At 44.1% G+C, this 17,752-nt stretch overlaps 1 long non-coding RNA gene across 1 annotated transcript; it reads right to left on the minus strand.

The window, feature by feature from the left end:
* Nucleotides 1–295: 295 nt before the first annotated feature.
* On the minus strand, nt 296–1,191 carry LOC122761790. The gene is made up of 3 exons (XR_006358624.1): nt 890–1,191; nt 488–661; nt 296–349 (listed from the first exon to the last, which is right to left on the minus strand). It is a non-coding gene; the product is annotated as an uncharacterized LOC122761790 (long non-coding RNA).
* Between the last annotated feature and the right edge of the window lie 16,561 nt (nt 1,192–17,752).

A 17,752-nucleotide genomic window follows, 5' to 3' on the forward strand; every position in this document is an offset into this window, starting at 1 on the left:
GCACTTTCATTGACCCATGTCTATTTAGGCGATTTTCAAAAACTTCCAAGGGCCCTGATTTTTTTTTTATAAAAATGGTTTTGCACTTCCAGGCCACCGTACATGACGCTGACGCCCTGGCAATGAAACCTCCCACATGTTACGTACCGGAACTTTAAAGGTCCAGATGGTTGGGTTCACTTTTCCTTTGATGAAGTTCTGTCCGGTGCCGGTTCGTCTTCCGTCTGATCACTGATACCTTCCAGACCTCATGACCCCCGAGTGCGATTAGACACGTAACGGCAATTTCGTGCGCGGGAACCGAGGATCCAGCGCCGACTGTGCTTTGCTTTCATGCCAGCAAGTTGTTCTGCGGGGTGGAAACAAACAAACGCTCCAGTAAGTGGGTCTGAGTCGTCTGCTAAATTTATCCGCTGCTGTGCCGCGACTGGACGAGCAGCCGCTCACATCTAAGGCGTAAGGAATGCTCGTAATGGGGGCATTTTACCTGATTGTTGCTATGCCACGCTGCCAAACACACGCCGTCACCGAGGGCAACGCGGCCAGGTCCACACACACGGTCTTCTCACGCAGACAGATGTGCAGGCCTGATGTCAGGTCCACATCCTGGTCATCAATCACCACCAGCTGCACTTTGACCTCACCGCCAGCAACACAGCAGCTGAAACCAGAAGAGACCAGCCGAGACCAGCAGGGACCAGCCAAGACCAGCCAAGACCAGTCGAGACCAGCAGAGACCAGCCGAGTCCGACAGGAAAATCACAATCAACCCAAGGGGAGGCTTCATCTTCTCGTCCAAGAGACAAAACTTCTTCTTCTTCAGCCGTGATTACAAAAGTTCTCCAGGTTATAATCCAAACATGTCAGTGTGTGTGTGAGTCCATCTTACCTCAGGATCAAGGCCAGAATGTGCTGACTCAGCTTAAGCTCGTCTTCATCCACGCGTCCACTTCATCTGGTCAAAGTCGGTCTTTGTCGTTTGTCTTTGGTGAGACAGAGATCTTGAAGTTTTCTTTTCCCAGACATCACGTCGTTATTTGCTCTTTGTTTAACTTTACTCACTCAATGTTCTGCATGGAAATTCACAAACCTTCAAGGAGCTCAAGGACCTAAATATCAGCTTCACTTCTTTTTTGCACAAAATTCAAGCACTTTCAATGACCCATGTCAATTTTCCGCTCGCAACCTACTTAGTTTTACAGCTTGCAAGAGCCAAAGCCAAAGGAAAGGAAACGAGGAGGTGAAAAACAGCACATGTGGCGCCTTCATCACGTCGACGATTGAACCTGCCGTGTTCTTACCTGCTGCCAGGTTACAGAGAAGCCAGGCCAACACATAACCGCCGTCTTTGTTCTGAGGTGTTTACTGGGGGAGGAGGAGGAGGAGGAGGCAGCTGTGAAAGAGACGCTTGAAGAAAGGAGGCCTTTCACCTGGAGGCAGAGAGAGAAGGAGGGAGGAGGCAGCGGTAGGACGAGTGTACGACAGACAGAAAGAACGGACGCCTCACTGGTTCATGACTTATCAGTTCCTACAAACTCCAGGAAAGAGGTCACAAACTCCTGGTCCACAGGCAGGATGAGGCTCCTCAGTCTGTTCCATGTGGCCCATCACTTAAAGGAGACATATTATACCCTATTTTTTCAAGTTAAAATAGTTCCCTGGTGTCCTAATGAACATGTCAGTGACATGCTTTGGTCAAAATACCATAAGGATGAAGCACCATAGCAGTTCAATAACCCTGCTAAACCCGCCCCTTTCAGAACGCTCGGTTTTGTGCATGGTCCCTTTATATGCAAATGAGACACAGGCAAACACACACCCACTTCTTCCAAGGGGTTTCTGATTTGTCCTTTTTTACTGTGTTCACTCACTCAGATCCTGTTCCCTCCGCTCCATTCCTCTCCCCCTCCCTCCACAATTTCTCTGACAATATCAACATGGCAGTGTGCGCGGAAAACCACTGGCCGCAGTCTGATGTGAAGTGGTGCGAACACACGAACACACGTTTGCTGACTTTATCCGGCACATTAGCTTCATATATAAAATCCTCTGTAAAACACTGTGCTCCACTGTGCAGCCACCAACAGCACACTTGTCCCTCCACGTTGACATAATACCGCTCTTGCTCCCTCGCCTGCACTCTCGCAGGGACATGGTGGAGCTAAGGTGGAGCTAAGGTGGAGCTCTCAAAGTAAACTTACTGGTGGCGCGGTAACATTCGTGGTGAAATGCGCATGCTGCCGTCATAAGCGCAGGGAATTCAACATTGTGTGTTTCATGGCCTATACTTACACTAAGGGGGACCACGAAAACATGACTGAGTATTCTTTTTCCACACTTTGGCGACTGGTAGGGCCTCCAGAGTCCCAAATATAAGTATTGAAATGATCAAAAAGTAGATTTTTGCATAATATGTCCCCTTTAAAGTTGAACTTTTGGTGCTTTTCCACGTTATAGTTCCAGCTCTGCTCGACTCGATTCGATTGGTTGTGACTTGTGACTGAATAATTAGTTCAGATTTGTTGACAGAATGGTTCAGTCCTTCAGTCACTGAACTGAAATACCACTGAACGTGGTCACAATCGCTAAATCCACCAGACTCCTCTGTTAAACACATTTGCTTTGCTAAATGTTGCAGATGAACACGTGTTTTCAGGGATTTTTAAGGTTTTTTAACTTTGATCTACAGTTGGACATTTTGGCTTTGATTCTTGTGTCGGACTCATGACTCTTCATCAGTGGTATTAGGGATTATAAATAGATTTAGGAATTTTAAGTAGATTTTGGTCTTATCAATCAAATCCAAAAAGTTCATGTTATTTCTCATTAATGTTCACTCAGCATCACATTTTGACAGAAAAAAAACAGAAATGTAGAAATGTTTGCAAATGTATAAAAAAAGAAAAAGTGAAATATCACATGGTCATAAGTATTCAGATTCTTTGCTCAGTATTGAGTAGAAGCTCCTTTTGAGCTCGTACAGTCATGAATCTTCTTGGGAATGATGCAACAAGTTCTTCACACCTGGATTTGAGGATCCTCTGCCATTCTTCCTTGCAGATCCTCTCCAGTTCTGTCAGGTTGGATGGTGGACGTTGGTGGACAGACATTTTCAGGTCTCTCCAGAGATGCTCAATTGGGTTTAGGTCAGGGCTCTGGTTGGACCAGTCAAGAATGGTCACAGAGTTGTTCTGAAGCCACTCCTTTGTTATTTTAGCTGTGTGCTTAGGGTCATTGTCTTGTTGGAAGGTGAACCTTCAGCCCAGTCTGAGGTCCTGAGCACTCTGGAAGAGGTTTTCTTCCAGGATATCTCTGTACTTGGCCACATTCATCTTTCCTTCAATTGCAACCAGTCGTCCTGTCCCTGCAGCTGAAAAACACCCCCATAGCATGATGCTGCCACCACCATGTTTCACTGTTGGGATTGTATTGTGCAGGTGATGAGCAGTGTCTGGTTTTCTCCACATAGACCACTTAGAATTAACGCCATAAAGTTCAATCTTGGTCTCATCAGACCAGAGAATCTTATTTCTCATAGTCTGGGAGTCCTTCATGTGTTTTTTGGCAAACTCTCTGCAGGCTTTCATATGTCTTGCACTGAGGAGAGGCTTCTGTCGGGCCACTCTGCCATAAAGCCCCGACTGGTGGAGGGCTGCAGTGATAGTTGACTTCGTGGAACTTTCTCCCATCTCCCTACTGGATCTCTGGAGCTCAGCCACAGTGATCTTTGGGTTCTTCTTTACCTCTCTCACCAAGGCTCTTCTCCCACGATTGCTCAGTTTAGCTGGTCGGCCAGGTCTAGGAAGAGTTCTGGTCGTCCCAAACGTCTTCCATTTAAGGATTATGGAGGCCACTGTGCTCTTAGGAACCTTGAGTGCTGCAGAAATTGGGCAGTTCCTTCGACCTCATGATTCTCATTTGCTCTGACATGCACTGTGAGCTGTAAGGTCTTATATAGACAGGTGTGTGTCTTTCCTAGTCAAGTCCAATCAGTTTAATTAAACACAGCTGGACTCCAATGAAGGAGCAGAACCATCTCAAGGACAATCAGAAGAAATGGACAGCATGTGAGTTAAATATGAGTGTCACAGCAAAGGCTCTGAATACTTATGACCATGTGATATTTCACTTTTTCTTTTTTAATACATTTGCAAACATTTCTACATTTCTGTTTTTTTTTCTGTCAAGATGTGATGCTGAGTGAACATTAATGAGAAATAACATGAACTTCTTTGATTTTAGCAAATGGCTGCAATGAAACAAAGAGTGAACAATTTAAAGGGGTCTGAATACTTTCCGTACCCACTGTATAAGTAGATTTTGGAATTATAAGTAGATTTTAGAATATAAGTCGATTTTGGAATTATAAGTAGATTTTAGAATATAAGTAGATTTTGGAATTATAAATAGATTTTGGAATTATTAATAGATTTAGGAATTATAAATAGATTTAGGAATTATAAGTAGATTTTGGAATCATAATTATATTTTGGAATTTTAAGTAGATTTTTGAATTATAAGTAAGATTCCTAAGTCTTTATAACGTTGATCTACAGTTGGCCATTGTTGGCTTTGAGTCTTGTGTCGGACATCGCGCTCATGACTCTGTTGCTGTGACGTCACATTTTAGCATCGGTTCAGCTGAACCTCGTACTGTCACTGATGGAGAAGGAAGCAGCAGTTGTGGTCGACAGCTTCTTCTCTGCAGAGAGAGCAACAACAGTGAAAAGAAATGCTGCGTGACTTATGTTTAAAAAGTGTCACAGATGTACAAAATGATCCCGCGGCACAGTTAGGATGTGAACACAGATTTAACTGATAAATTCAAATCAGTGTCTGCAGAGATCCTGACGACTGCCATGTCAAATATGAGCCAAAGCTTCACAGAACGAGTCAGTCACAAATAAACACCGCAATGTTTGTAAAGTTGTTCAAGGATTATGGAGGAGTTTTGTCTCCAGTCAGCTTTGTAGAAAGTTCCAGGTGGTCAGAGCGAGGAAACTCAAAGCAGATCCTCGGCGCACATGTGCTGGACTCGCCGCTAACGCCTTTCGGTTCTGTTCCACTCCAGTTTGATGTGTTCCAGAACTTTGCTCCGCTGTCGGAGTGAGAGAGCAGCAAGGCTTCCCACTGAGAGCTCGCTAAATAATAAACAGACACAAATGTCCATCAGACAAAGACGAGAAGCGAAGCTGAGGGCGGAGACTTTCAGTCACAACAGGAAGTAAAGACGAGAAGCGAAGCTGAGGGCGGAGACTTTCAGTCACAACAGGAAGTAAAGACGAGAAGCAACTTTCAGTCACAACAGGAAGTAAAGACGAGAAGCTAAGCTGAGGGCGGAGACTTTCAGTCACAACAGGAAGTAAAGACGAGAAGCGAAGCTGATGGCGGAGACTTTCAGTCACAACAGGAAGTAAAGACGAGAAGCGAAGCTGAGGGCGGAGACTTTCAGTCACAACAGGAAGTAAAGACGAGAAGCGAAGCTGAGGGCGGAGACTTTCAGTCACAACAGGAAGAAAAACACGTTTGAATTTTGTCTTTTTCAGTCCCGATTTTTACTTTTAACTTTTCTCAAATGTCAGTGGTACGGCAAGTTGTCTTAAAAGGTTGTGGGTTCAATTCCTGGCTCTGCTCGTTGTAGGTGTCCTTGAGCAAATACACGATGAGTAAAAGTACACAGAGAGTAAAAGTACACAGTGAGTGAGTAAAAGTACACAGTGAGTGAGTAAAAGTACACGGTGAGTGAGTAAAAGTACACAGTTTATTCAGGAAATGGAGTGGAGTAAAAGGTTGTGAAAAGACAGATACATGATGTTTGTACTTTTATACTACAGTAACAAAGTATTTGTACTCTGTTACATTACAATTCTGCCTGATGGATGAAAAGTCAGAGCTAATGTTATCGGCGCTTTTGTCCCCTTTGTGTTGTTGGATCTGTCTGAGCTCGAGTTCAAAGTCTGGATCCCGTCCTGGTTTGGGAACGTTCTTCTCTGCCGTTGATTCCTACTGAACACGACCTCTTGACTTTTACCCAAACAAAACACCGGCATTTGTTTCCAATGAAAACTCCAGCGGAACAATTTGAAACAGAGGCATTCTTGGCTTTTTGTGCTGCGTCACTTACCACAGAAATGCCTCTGCTTCTCCTCTCGCCTCGCTGTCGCACATCAAAGGAACAGGCAGCTTCTCACAGACGCTGAGACGGACGTGAGATGGACGTGAGATGGACTTGAGATGGACAATGGACGTGAGATGGACTTGAGAAGGACATGAGATGGACGTGAGATGGACATGAGACGGATGTGAGATAGATGATGGACAGTGAGACTTAGACACGTATGACCGTACAGGAAGTGGCTTATAAGAGACACGTATGACCGTACAGGAAGTGGCCTATAAGAGACACGTATGACCGTTATAAGAGACACGGACCGCAGTGTTGATAAAGTAGCTTATAAGAGACACGTATGACCGTACAGGAAGTGGCTTATAAGAGACTTAAGAACACACGTATGACCGTATGCACGTATGACCGTACAGGAAGTGGCCTATAAGAGACACGTATGACCATACAGGAAGTGGCCTATAAGAGACACGTATGACCGTACAGGAAGTGGCCTGTAAGAGACACCCGGCCAAGGGTCTCAGAGAGAGTCTGCATCCACCCACTGGTGAAGTCAGATACTACAGGCGCCTGACACGCAATGCGGCGTGCACGACAGTACATGTGGCATGTGTGCAGAAGTATACCAGGGCCTCAAGAGTCCACTCAACAGGAAGTCGGCCATTTTGAATTTAATGATCAACATAAAAAAGACGCGCGGTTTGCACTAGACACATCAAAGGCAAAAGGTTATCAAAAGTTTTTGCGGATTCAGAAGGGCGTGGCCATGGCAACCAAAGGAATTTTAAAACCCGAAACAGGAAGTGCCCCGTAACTTCTCAAACTTCATGCGTGACACAAGAGACCGACCTCGGACTCGTCTGCGGACACAAACCTGACCCAATGCAATGTTGGCCGTTTTGAATTTAGTTGCCATTTCGCCATGACACAGGAAGTGTATTCTTACTCGGCCAAAAGGTCAGAGAATCCCTGCACTCCCCGGACGCGACGGCCTTTTCATGTTATATTTCCTAACTTATTAAATACTTTAGTTCTGGCTCTAAAAGTGTTTCAACACGTGACACACTGACTCATGAAGTCTTGGCAGAAATTCAGGTGAAGTCACACGTGTGTGTGTGTGTGTGTGTGTGTGTGTGCGTATCTGTTGCCTTGTTTTGATAAAAGTGTCACAATATTATTATGGGATGGAGATGCCAAAAAAGACAACAGTGGTGTAATCCAGCCGTCCTGTCAAACACACTTAAGACCTGGACAGTGAGAGGTAAACTAGACAAAGCTGTGTGTGTGTGTGTGTGTGTGTGTGTGTGTGTGTGTGTGGATACCAGTGTTTCCCGTAGCGATGACATGGTGGACCACCCGGTCGCAGCGTTGTTGTCTGTCCTGTGCCGTTGTTATTGCGTTCAGCGTCGTAGCACCAAATACGTTCAATGTGCTGATTCAGAGCGTTTCCATTTTTCCCAGAAACAAAACAAAGGTGCATCGGTGCGTGTTGTTTGTATCAAACTCAATTTTCGAGACGAGAGGAACCGAAGCTGTAATGAGTTCAAGACCGAGCGTAAACAACGTCAGCAGGACCGGAGGAGACGTCTCACTGCTCTGATCTGCTGTCATTACTGCCCGGGACGTTTAACTACAAAACATGGGAACAAAAAATAAGGAAAAGTGGTGCAGACATGGCTCAGTAGCGCCCCCCAGAGGTGAAACCAGGTAAGACAAGGCCAAAACTAAGATGCACCAAATTTTATGAAACTTGGTGGAAACATGTCACCGACCAAGACCAACAAAAAAAGTCCACGGGGACCATGACCGCAACTCAACTGGAAGTCGTCGGCCATTTTGAATTTGGCGTCCATTTAGCACCTTTCGAAAAGAAGAACAAACTCGTGTGAGTTCAAAACAGCGTGTCGATGAAAAGCAGCAAATCAAAAGGAAAAAAATCCAAATCTGTAGGTTCTGTTTTTGCAAATCAAAAAAATTCTCCTCATGAAGTCAATGCAACAATTTTGTTTACAAACCCAAAGGTTTTCAAAAGTGAATCCAACAATTTTGTTAGCGGATCCCAAAAGTTGAGTTTACGAAAAAAAAAAAATATTCAGTTAAAAAATCTAAAAGCTGTGTTCAGCAATTCAAATGTTTTGGGGGGTTTTATGAATCAAACATATTTAGGGGTGAAATTTATGTTCACAAACGATTTTTGTGAATCAAAAAATTTTCTTTACAAGGCAAAATGTTTGGTTTACAATCAATTTTTTTTTACAAAAAAAATGTTTGTCAATCCGAAAGTTTTCTTTACAATTCAAATGTTTCTTCTACAAATCAAAAAAAAAAAAAATCATTTTTAACAAATCAAAATTTTTGTTTTGCAATCAAATTTTATTAGAACTTTGCTAATCCTAAATTATTATGCATACAAATTTAAGTTTTTTGGCAAATTGAGAAATGTTGTTTTTCTGGAGTAGAATGTATTTGGTGATTTGGTGGTTTTTGGTTCAGTGGCTAAAATCCGTTCTAATATTATTATAATAATAATAATAATCTTGCTACTTGTCAGTGAGTCAATAATGTCATCACTTCCCCTCAGAGTCGATTGATGCAGAAACTCCCTAAATATTCATGTACGTTAAGAGCATGTTCATATGTTAATACTATTATCATTATTATTATTGTTATTATTATAATAACAGTGTTTGTCATCAGCACTGAGACAGAGAGGAAAAGTGTGGATCTGTGACACAGAGCAGTGAAAGGGATCAGTGGTGAGAGCACAGCTGATTTACTGACGCTCGGTGACAGAGTGGAAGTGAGACAGACGCAGAAGCTCGTAGCGTTTTATTGACGCCGGACACAAACCGCCACAGTTTGTCCTCGTGTAACGAGCCCATGTGACCCAATCAACCTGTCAACACTCGGCTCATATTAACACCCAGAGGCTCCAGATGCTAGCCCTGCCGCTGTCGTGCGGCGGCGCGGCGCGGCGGGGCCACGTGAACGCCGGTGCTCGGGAAATTTGCGGTTGCAGGTCGGCGAGTTCGGTTTTACAACCGTGAGTCACGAGAGACTCACTGACGACGAGCCGCGGTCTGAGTTCAAGAGCAGGTTCTGGAACCAAGTGGAGCCATCTCACTATTGATTCAAGTAACGTCCAGAACACCTGCCTTTCAAAGGCAACTCTGAACTGTGAAACATATGTTCGCGACTTGACGTTTGTAAAGCACTCACCCTCCCACACCAAAGCACACAGGAGCTGCTGGTCCTCTGCTGCCCCGTGTGGTCACTTTGTGTCACTGAGGTTAAGGATTTCAAAGGCCGAACTCCAAAAATAAGACATAACTTAGTGATGGAGGCAGCAGTGGATCAACAGCTCCTGTGTGTGTGTGATGTTAAAATCACTGATTTTCTCTATGAGGTTTGGTGTGGGAGAGTGAGTGCTTTGCAAAGTCTGTCTCACAGTGCGATAAAGACATCGTAGACTTAAAGTGACGTAGATTTTATGAGGTGAGTCTTTCGTTCAGCGGCTAAAATCATGTTTTCAGTGAGAGTGAGCCAGTGCAGCGTTAAAGTCTCAGTCACATGTTATTGATTTTGTCCAGTTGACTCCAGACTCCTGTTCCTGCCTTCATAGTGACCTCGTCTTATTCTGTCCCTGATCGACCAAAGTTGTCCTCCTTCTTTCCCCACCGCCCCCCCCCCACCCCTATCAGTGCCCCTCCAATACACACACACGCACGCGTGAGCATACTGTGAGTACCGCTCCTCTTCCTCACCCTTCATCGTGGAGAGGGTAAACGTTCACTCCGGTTAAAGGAAAACATGGAAAAGGCAGCGCTGTCATGATGTCATGAGTCCCTGAACTCAGCTTAAGTTATCTGGAGCTGCTTTATGACTGTGCTCAGTGTGTGTGTGTGTGTGTGTGTGTGCATGTGTGTGTGTGTGTGTGTTACAGCAGGCTGGGGGCTCTGTGTTCTCTGCCACTCTAATAAATCCTGACAGACTCTCTACAATGAGCTCGATGAAGTTTCTCTTTTCTCTCACTCGCCTCTGCGCTCCGCTTCATATCATACCTGCCTCCGTTTCCTACACACACAGTCAGTAGGACCAGGTTTTGGTCTCCATGAGGACTACTGGTCCTGACAAGGTCGGTGTTTATGACAGAAAAAAACCTTCATAAAGAGGCAACAAATACAAGAACATACACTAGGTCATCATCAACTAGGTAGGTAGGGAGGTAGGGAGGTAGGGAGGTAGGGAGGTATTCAGCGACACATATTTAATTTACATTACAGTTTAAGTTTGCAATCAAATCTATAGAGCACAACCAATATATACAAATTTGCTGAAATTCCAGGATCTCTAACCAGGAGTCCGCAAACTTCCATTTTCCCATGTGCAATGATTTTGGAGTATATATATATATATATGTATATATATATATATATATATATATATATATATATATATATATATATATATATATATATATATATATATATATATATATGTATATATAGATATATATATATACAGTCTAAATGTATATATATATACATATATATATATCTCTATATATGTATATATATATATATATATATATATATATATATATATATATATATATACATACATATATATACACACCTACATATATATACATGTACATTATACATGTATGATATGTCAATAGTATACAAAACAATTCAGGGATATAAACCGAAGTGAGATTTTTCCTACAGTAAAATGACTGAGCAGCAGCTCCTCCACCTGTCTCTCCCTGGCTGTGATTTTCAGTATTTTCTTGTCACATTTAATGTGGATACTGAGGCCGAGTTATTCACAACTACTGTTTATTTGCGTCGCTTGTGCAAAGGCCTTTTCTGTCTCTACACCAATGGATGCATTTTTGTCTCGCTCCCCAAACAAACTCTGCCGCTCGCTCTCTCGTCTTACCACTCCACACACACACACACACACAGTAAGGGATGAAGTCATTATCAGCTCTAATAGGTGACGTGCCAGTTATTTCCACTGCAGGGAAATAACATGACAGCAAAACAAACGACGCCATTAGTCATAGTTAACACCCCTGTAAATCATGTGTGTGTGTGTGTGTGTGTGTGTGTGTGTGTATTAACAGGTTATTTGCTCCCTAAGAGCGACCAGTGGAAAATATGAACCGTACAAGTGACTGACAATGTATGATGAGTGCAGTCAAGCACACACACACACACACACACACAGAGTTCATATTTTCCACTACAGGACTAAAGGCTGACCTGGACTCACTCACATGCTGAAGTGGGCCAATAAAAAATCCTCGATGAGCAGAGTCACAGGACCAATCGGGGAGGAAACCATCGTTGGGGCGTGGCTTTGGTTAGTGCGGTTGATGTTTTAAGCTGTTGTTCTCAGGCTGCTCAAAGTGGAGCCCACCCAATGATTTATTCTCTAAAAATAAACTAAGGAATTTGAGAAATAAGGTAGGTAGGTTGTCGGTTGGTTGGGCGGTCGGTTGGGCAGTCGGTCGGGTGGTTGGTCGGGCGTTCGTCGGTCGGGCGGTCAGTCGGTCAGTCGGTTGGTTGGTCTCAATCACCCAGCACCTGTAGCTCTGACCTTGACCTATAAGTGTCATATAGAGACACAGATCATATTCTTTCGTGTCAGCTGAAACAAGCACAAACACCAAAATACAACAAGAGGACTGTAGTGTTAATGTCCTTAAGAGGTTTGAGGGGCAAGAAAGACAAACACACACACTTACACACTCACAGCATTGCCAGGAAACACTTAAGTGAAACATAGAACTTAACTTTATTGCCTTTTCACTCTGCTCGGTCATTCCTTCACCTCAAGGCCATGTCTCCCTCCCTCTCTCTCTCTCTGTCTCTCCCTCCCTCCCTCTCTCTCTCTCTGTCTCTCTCTCTGTCTCTCTCTCGCTCATCCTCACAGATGGAAGTGTTTCCTCGGCGAACTCTCGGCACATTAGCGTCTCTACCTGTCTGCTGCTCCAAACATTCTCTTGTTTCCTGTGGCCAGTGTTTTCCTAAGTAAGTGTTCGCAGAGAATCAAATGTCATGCCAGCTGCAGGCGGGCCAAGGTGGGGGGTGTGAGGAGGGTGAGGAAGGTGAGGGGGGGGACAGGGGACGGGGTGGGGTGGGTTTTCTCTTCTGTGGACTCTTGTCTTTGATGTCTCTTTGTGCCAATTCAACAAACATATTTGATTTGGCAGAGATTTTTTGCTGGAAATCCTTCCTGTCACGACCCTCACATTTACCCAGGCTTGGGACTGTCACTCGTACACTGGATGTGGCCCTCCATGGCTGGGGTCAATTTGTAGGGGACTTGACCATGGAAAGGGTACTTATATATATCTGAGTTTAATCAGAGCGGTTGCCATTTGCTGCTCCATGTTTATATTCATGTACATCCATCAATCCATCTTCTACCGCTTATCCGAGGTTGGGTCGCAGGGGTAGCAGCTTGAGCAGAGAAGCCCAGACTTCCCTCTCCCCGGCTACTTTATCCAGCTCTTCCAGGGGAATCCTGAGGTGTTCCCAGGTTAGCCGAGAGACAGTCTTTCTAGCGAGTCCTGGATCTTCCCCAGGGCCTCCTCCCAATGGGACATGCCTGGAACACCTCTCCAGGGAGGCGTCCAGGAGGCATCCTAACCAGATGCCTGAGCCACCTTATCTGGCTCCTCTCGATACGGAGTAGCAGCAAACTCTTGCCTTTGATAGGCAAAGTCAGCCCTGCACACACTGGTGTCCCTTGGCCGTGTTTCCTCTGGGTGGAACGGTTCAGTTTGGTTCAGTACGGTAATATTTTTTTTGCGTTTCCATGAGGAATAGAGCTAAAATAACCAGCCCCAACTGTTCCCATCTTTGGCATCCTTCTCTTGGGGTACTACCAGAGTAAAATGGTGCGATGCAGGTTTCTTTTCAATGTCCGCAGTCACTTCTCATTAAAGGTTGACGTCTTATTGAGACAAAAGATCTGCTGGATGTCCTCCATCGCTGTCTGATGTTGTCATTCGTTGACATCGCACAGGTAACTCTCAGCCCTTGCCCCACCGGCCAAGTAAAGGTACTGCTAGCCTAACCCTTGACTTTACCATTCCACACTGAACTGTAACCATGATGGAAACACAGCATTGGTAAGTCACCTTTTACACCAAAGTCATTGTTCACATGTCAAACCAGCTAAGACAGTCATGCTAATAGACAGGATACACAGGTCCATGTGTCGCGAAGCTGAGTCCGGTACTCAAACATTTGCTTTTCGTAGCCTGAGACTAAGCCTTCTGCATGTGTTTGAGGCAAGCGCCTTGCTTTATGGGGGCTGTTACCTTGCACCATCACTTTCTACAGCATCCCAGACGGGCAAGCCAACCAGATCAAGCTTTTCTTTCATTTATTATTCACACAACTGTTACTACGATGTTTCCCATAGTTTGCAGGAAAGTCTGGACCTTTTTAAGGCCTAAAATTCAGATTTTATTTCAGGACCTGTGGAGCATGTGTTTGTCCTCTGCTTTACAAACACAAGAAAACAAATTATGTTTTATGTTATGCTCACAAGTGCACACACACACACACACACAGCAGCAGCAGCTGTGGTGGTTAGATCATCCGTTTTTACAGCAGGCTGGTACCATGTCCTGCGTCAGTAGGTGTTAGTGGTAACATTAGCCAGGGGGGTGAAGGAAGGAAGAGCCAGGGAGTGAAGGAGGGAGTAAAAGAGAAACAGAAAGAGAGAGTGAGGTGGAGTGTTAGCATAACCTCAGGCTTAAACGTGTCATTTCTACTGTTGTTTTAGCCCCACCATTTAAACACCAGGGAAATCAGGCTGTCTTAGCAGGAGAGCCGCTCTGTCATCACACACACACACACTGCTTTATATTTCCATGTCAGCTCATCCATCCTGTTATGTCCTCATACACCAGTTTTTAAAGATAATTTTTCTTTCCTTTGTTTCTCCGTATCTTTCGTTCCAAGGGTTTTTATCATTTTATAATCACAATTACTGGTTGTATAGATTGGGTCATTGTTACTGTATAATTAAAAAATGATGTACCTATTAATTTTTAACTCAGCATCACAGCACATTGCCTTGCATAATCCTCTTCTCTATTGGCACATTGTCTTTTAAAGAAACGTGGAAGTGGCTCGTTTTGCAATATATCCGTCACATTTCTACCAATATCTCCACCCATTGTCAACCGCTTATTTGAGATGGGGTCGTGGGAGCAGCAGGTCTAGCAGAGAGCCCCAGACGTGCCTTTGCTCTGACCTGGGCATCCCCAGGTGCTCCCAGGCCAGTAAGGAGATATCATTTATCCACCAAGTCTTGGTCTGCCCCGAGGTCTCCTCCCAGTTGAACATCTCAACTGGCTCCTTTCAACACAAAGGACCAGCGACTCTACTCCACTGTACCGACAATATCATTCTTTCGGTCATGACCCATCGCTCAGGTGAGGGTAGTTATGAAGATCAACCGGTAGATCGAGAGCTTTGCCTTTTGGCTCCACTCCCTTGCGTTTCTAATCCGAACAATGTTAAAGTCGTCACTGCACACACCTGCCAAGTTTTGAAGCCTGTTTCACATATGTGAACCAACAAACACATCCAACACTTGAGGTGGCTGGTTTTGTCTGTCTGGGCTGTTGTAGAAAATAGCAGCCTAAAGTATATATGAAAGGCTTATTCCAAGGCTACCAAAAGCAGTCCCTGCATCTCAGGCTTCAACTGACTCAGCATCACAGCGCATTGGCCTTGCATATCCTCTTCTCTACAGGCACAACTGGCTCATTTGGTGACATATCTGTCACATTTCGACCCAAATCTCCATCCATATCAACCAGGGGTAGCAGCATCCCTTTTCCTGGCTACATCATCCAGCTCTGACTTAGGCTAGTGAGGAGATAATAATTTATCCACCTGGTCTTAGTCTGCCCAGAGGTCCCCTCCCACTTGGACATTCCAGGAAATACCTTGGTGGCATCTTTACCAGGTGCCAGAACCACCTCAACTGGCTCCATTCAACATAAAGGAGAGGCAGCTCTACACCGAGTCCTTCCCAGATGACTGAGCTTGTAAGGGAGACCCTCAGCCGCCCCTTCTGAGAAAACCTGTTTTGGTCACTTGTCCCCACAATATCTGTCCTATTTCTACCCAAATCTCTTGCATATTTTTAAACATCCAAACATCAAAGTTGTCACTGGACACACGCGGTAACGATAGGTAACGATATCTCTTGCATTTGTCGGCACTGCACACACCGGTCCATTCTAGCACTGCTTGGTTCTTCTCAACTCGGTTTGGTTTCAGTCACATCGTTTTCCGTTACTTCATAGTGCCTTATCATTGGGGTACTATGGGGTTGTCATAGCACGGCTGCGTGGAACTGTCGTGATGTGGTTTTCTACGAGACACAAACACACAAACGAGTGACGAGTGAAGCAGTTGTTTTGGGTGTTTTAACTGAATCATTAGAATCAGTGGATTAAAACGATTTGTTCACAGAACCGTTCAGTACATCCTGCACGACAGGAACACGGACTGAAGTACGACTGAACGACATTTTAGACGTTTGCTTTACTAAATGTTGCAGATGAACGCATGTTTTCAGGAGGTCTTTTTAGCTTTGATCTACAGTTGGACATTGTTGGCTTTGATTCTTGTGTCGTCGCGCTCATGACTCTCCAGTGATGACACTCTGACCAGTCAGTGGCCGGCAGTCTGTTGACGTCACACTTCAGTATCAGTTCAGCTCCCTTGGAACCTCGTCAGAGCAGGAATTAAGAAAAAATGCAAGCCAAAAAAAAACGTGCCGAGCTGAGTCGTGCTAGAACTGCATCATGGAAAAGTGCTGTTAGAAAGTCATCTGCCAGGTTTGAAGCTTGTCAACAACTGTTGGACAGATTCACAGACAGGCAGAGGGATTCATTCAGGGACACTCAGGATACTCAGGTATTGTGTATAAGTCGGTCAGTCAGTGTTTGTAAGTTGGATGTCATGGACTGCTGACGTAAAGCCACAGTGGGTTTTATTTGGCGTCTGTCACGACTTGGTTTGAGGGTGATTAATTCAAATTCTGGAAAGTTTCTCTGGAAGGTGATGTTTTATTGTGGTTTTAAACGTGTTGCATCATGGTTTGGCAGCAGTGATCCTGGACTTCTGTGCTGCTGCTGCTGCTGCTGCTGCTGCTCACAGTTGTGTAGCAGGTGATGCTGTGGGAATAAACTGTGAAGATACTGGGACAGAGTTTGGTTTAAGATTCCTCCAGCGTTTCACCACAGTCACAGCTCATGATCCTTCCCACACTAAACACTGGGGGTGGAGTGGCTCAGTGGTTAAGAGCAGAAAGACATCATGGTCGCAATGGTCGCAAGTTCGACTCCACCCCTGGCTGATTGTATTCAATTCCATTGTAAGTCGCGTCTGTAAAGCGTCTGTTAAATGACATGTAAAAAAAAAAACACCGCAGAGAGAATAAAGTGGCAGTAATACACTAACATACAGATGTTTGCTTTGAAATGTTACACACTGGACCTTTAATCCTACAGTCGTCAGGATCTCGACAGAAACACTAGATGTTGAACTGGATTCTATTGATTTATCTCAGTGACGCAAAATACTTTCACAATTCTATTTTCCACAGTGATGATTATCTTTGTGGAATTAAAGTGGTTAAAAAAGACAAACGCAGGAGCAGTTATTATCAAACTGGTACAAACTAATTTGTTTATAAAAAAAAAATACCAAAAAGAAAAAAGGACAAACATGAAATGGAAAAAAGACTATAGTTACATACAGGTTGTGTGTGTTCTTGTATTTGTTGACTCTTTAGGACATTTTTCTGTTATAAACACTGACCTTGTCAGGACCAGGAGTTCTCTTGGAGATCAAATCTGGTCCTAATGAGGCAGAACGTCAAGTAGGACCAAGATTTTAATTGTGGTTAGGTTAGGTTAAGGTTAGGGTTAGATATTAAATGGTTATGGTTAAGATGCAGTGTCTTAAAATGGACAGAAATATGAGAATGTGTGTGTGTGTGTGTGTGTGTGTGTGTGTGTGTGTCCTGTATAGGTGTCTTTATTTTTCAGACATTTTGTCTGTTCCTCACCTTCTGTCACTCTTTGGTTTAAGGGAGTTAGGTTAAGTTAAGGGTTAAGGTAAGGAGTAGAGAATGCATTATGTCAATGAGTGTGTGTGTGTGTGTGTGTGTGTGTGTGTAAATATACATTCTTGTCTTGTTTTCTTTGCACTTTTTCTCTCCTGTGGGTTGAAATTGTTAAAATTGAATTCCCTCCACACACACACACACACACACACACACACTATTGTGAGCAGTGGCAGCCATTATTTACGTCTGCTTTCTTTAGCGAGGTTTCTCACAGGAACAGGAGCCGAGCAGGAATCCAACACTTCCTCTGAGCCCCCGCCGTTTATCACTCTTCATTAACACACACACACACACACACACAGGTGATCAGATGTAGAATAATTGAGAACATACAGGTTGATGATGTGGACAACGAGTTCGTTAAATTTTTCGGGTCTGAAAAAAGAAATTGTGGTCCATTGTTACGAGATTTTTTTCAGCTCTGTTTTTACAAGACTTTTTTCGGGTCTG

Source organism: Solea senegalensis, unplaced genomic scaffold, assembly GCF_019176455.1.
Source record: "Solea senegalensis isolate Sse05_10M unplaced genomic scaffold, IFAPA_SoseM_1 scf7180000014992, whole genome shotgun sequence".
NCBI classification, from domain to species: domain Eukaryota; kingdom Metazoa; phylum Chordata; class Actinopteri; order Pleuronectiformes; family Soleidae; genus Solea; species Solea senegalensis.